Source organism: Ipomoea triloba, chromosome 16 (genome assembly GCF_003576645.1).
Source record: "Ipomoea triloba cultivar NCNSP0323 chromosome 16, ASM357664v1".
In the NCBI taxonomy this organism is placed as follows: domain Eukaryota; kingdom Viridiplantae; phylum Streptophyta; class Magnoliopsida; order Solanales; family Convolvulaceae; genus Ipomoea; species Ipomoea triloba.
This window is the reverse complement of record NC_044931.1, coordinates 8,630,465-8,633,623: the sequence shown is the minus strand read 5'-3', so window position 1 is coordinate 8,633,623 and position 3,159 is coordinate 8,630,465. Positions and strand designations below refer to the sequence as shown.

The 3,159-nt window shown below is 27.9% G+C and overlaps 2 non-coding genes across 2 annotated transcripts; both read left to right on the top strand.

Moving 5' to 3' along the window:
• The first annotated feature begins 757 nt into the window (after positions 1-757).
• On the top strand, positions 758-839 carry TRNAS-GCU. Its single transcript has one exon. It is a non-coding gene; the product is annotated as a tRNA-Ser (tRNA).
• Positions 840-1,878: 1,039 nt separating this feature from the next.
• TRNAS-GCU lies at positions 1,879-1,960 on the top strand. The gene has a single exon. It is a non-coding gene; the product is annotated as a tRNA-Ser (tRNA).
• Positions 1,961-3,159: the final 1,199 nt, after the last annotated feature.

The window sequence follows — 3,159 nt, the reverse complement described above, 5'->3', positions numbered from 1 at the left end:
AACTTGTAAATCTTATTTCAAGTTATTTGATATTAGTATTTTTTTTATTTAATTTAAATTTTAGTTATGAAAATAATATTAATTTCATATAGCGGGCTCATTTTTGTTGTTATGCCCCGGACCTATAAAATGATAGGATTGGTCCCGCACTTAAGGTTTGCTAGTCTCTAGCAAGTTAAAAATGCAGTTCAATATTTTAAATTAAAATTAAATGAGTATAACAAAATAATCATTGATGACTAACAAATTTAGACATAATTAAAATAAAATCCTATTATGTATCAATCAAATAATTAAGTATTATTAAATACATTCCATTAAAAACCTGAAAAATGGAGTCTATTATATTTCACAAAATTACCTACTTGAAATCCTTTATAAAAAAAATTTAACACCAAAAAATTAATTAAATCCCAAAAAATACATATATAAAACATGTATTCATCAAACTACAATTAAACAAATAAATACTTAAAAGGAAACAAATTAATGGAAATAAGACAAAAACACAAGAAATTGATGAAGCTACCGAAATAAGAGTACCTAGACATTTTAAATAGGTTGACGGAATGTAGTAGACTTAAAAATTGGAAGAGGCAAGTCTGTGAATTTCTCTTGTTTCACTTTAAGTCGGAATATTAAACTCCATATAATAATAATAATAATAAATAAATAAATAAATGGAGTAACTATAGGCTTACAACTGCAACTCTTCTGCATAGATCAATAATAATAAGTACACGAATGTAAACGAAAAGTCGCTTTGGCCGAGTGGTTAAGGCGTGTGCCTGCTAAGTACATGGGGTTTCCCCGCGAGAGTTCGAATCTCTCAGGCGACGGTTAATTTTTAAATCCAAGGTGAGGCAGACCTGTGGTCTGAGACCTTCACAATTTTATACTCCTTTCATTCCATAATGGTTCTGATTTATCGTGAACATAAATTTTAAAAGAATTAGCAAGTAAAATTATTTCAAAGAAACTGGCGATATTTTGAAGCAAATCTATATAAAGGAGAGTTTTAGTTATATATACCTAAGCAAATCTATATAAAGGAGAGTTTTAGTTATATATACCTTTAAAAAAATAGAAAGAGTTTCAAGTGGTTGAAATTTTTTTTTAGCAAAAATGACATTGTAAGGGATTATTTTGTGATACAAATATCAGTGGAGTCTACTTTCCATTTGGATTGGGTCAAAGTGGATTCACATTCTTCTAAGTGAGACGAACAAATTGATATATTGTACGTTCAAAATGGATAATGAATGAATAAGAAATTGATTCTTAAAATATACCCATTTCAATTGGAAGAAGTACTTTCCCCACATTGGAACATGAAAGTGAGTTTGCACTAGTATAAATATAGCTCCCTTTTAAAATAAGTTTGAATTGTATAGCACCTAGACTTTCTCTTTCATGTAAGAGGCGTGCAAATCTATACCCTCATGATCTCAAAATTTTTCCTCTGTTATTCTCTGTTCTTGTTTGCCATGACTTCATAGTTTGAGTGTTCAACTATTTAATCAAAATTTGTTTTATCTTGAGAAACCTATGCCACAACGTTCCTAACACCTTTGGTAGTTATCAAATTAAATAAGATTTTAAGGAAAGTATGTGATGTGTGACACACGACTCGAATTTGTAACTCGAACGTTTCATTTGCGCTTGAATTTCATAATTATATCCAACAAGTTAGGACCCTTATTTGCTTAATGAAATGTCTTCCTCCGCATTGTCGATTAATAATAATGGGACGGAAATAATAATGTTAATATTGGACCGAATGGTGGGAATGACAATAATGGTGCATGTTTCAAGACTTAGGCGAACTTTGGTTCGCAGACCGGTGGTGACATCTAAGTAAACTAAAGAAAACAAACAGTCGCTTTGGCCGAGTGGTTAAGGCGTGTGCCTGCTAAGTACATGGGGTTTCCCCGCGAGAGTTCGAATCTCTCAGGTGACGAAATTTTTAATGTTGCAAATTGAAAGGAAAAACCCACGGAGTACTGATAGTGGTGTGCATTTACAAAAAATTGTGTACAATAATAGAATATGTGGGCATGTTTAGTTTAGGAAACTCTTTTTGTTTTTTTTGTTATCTAACTTTTCTATTTTCTATTCTCTAATTTCTATTTAGAAAATTTATTTACTAACACTTATTTTTTTCAAATTTATTTATTTTTAGACTAACGTTATAAAATTAACAAAAGTTTAATTTTGAGTGATTTTTACACCTTATATTTAAAATATTTTTGGATATATTTGATTTAAATGGAATAAATATAATTTTTACTTTTAAGCCTAATATATGTAAGATTTTTGTATTTGATATCCGAAGTAAATTTATATCTGCATATAACAAAACTAAAAATATATCTGAACCATTAACCTATTAAGTTCACCTAAAATTTAGTTTAGATAATATTAATATTTTTTTGAATTAATATTTAAAATATTTTTGGATATATTATTCATTTTAATGGAATTTATATATTTACTTTGAAGTATAATATTTGTAAAATTTCAATATTCGATATTCGAACCAAATTTGTATAATGATATAACATAATTAAAAATATCTAAACCAATAATATATTGAGTTCAATCAAAATTTAAAACTTGGTAAAGAGTTTAAGTTTTAACTGTGATAATATGAATAATGTCTAATTTTAAGTGCAAACAAATAAATACAAGTATAATTTTAATGGAATGTATATATTTACTTTTTCCCCCTATGTTATGTGCATATAACACTTTTCCCCCCTGTGTTATTAAAGTGACAGTTTTCCCCCTGAAATGTTAAATTGTCATTGTTACCCTTAAAAATAATTATTTCATTTATTTTTCTTTTCCAACAAATTATTATTTATATGTATGGATGATCACGATTCGGTTCGAATCTAACCAAACACTGTTGCAATCATATCGAAATAGTATGGACGGTTATGGTTACGATTCAGAACCGAAAAATTTTAAATTAAATAATTGTTGAACCGTGAACCGGAACTTAACCACAGTCATATATAGTGAAAACAATCAAACACTTATTTTGATAAATCGGTACAGTTCGGTTCCAATTTCGATTTTAAACCGCCAATCAAAACTTATGTATTTATTTACTACGTATTTATTTTTATAATTTTATTTCTTATTTAAAAATAG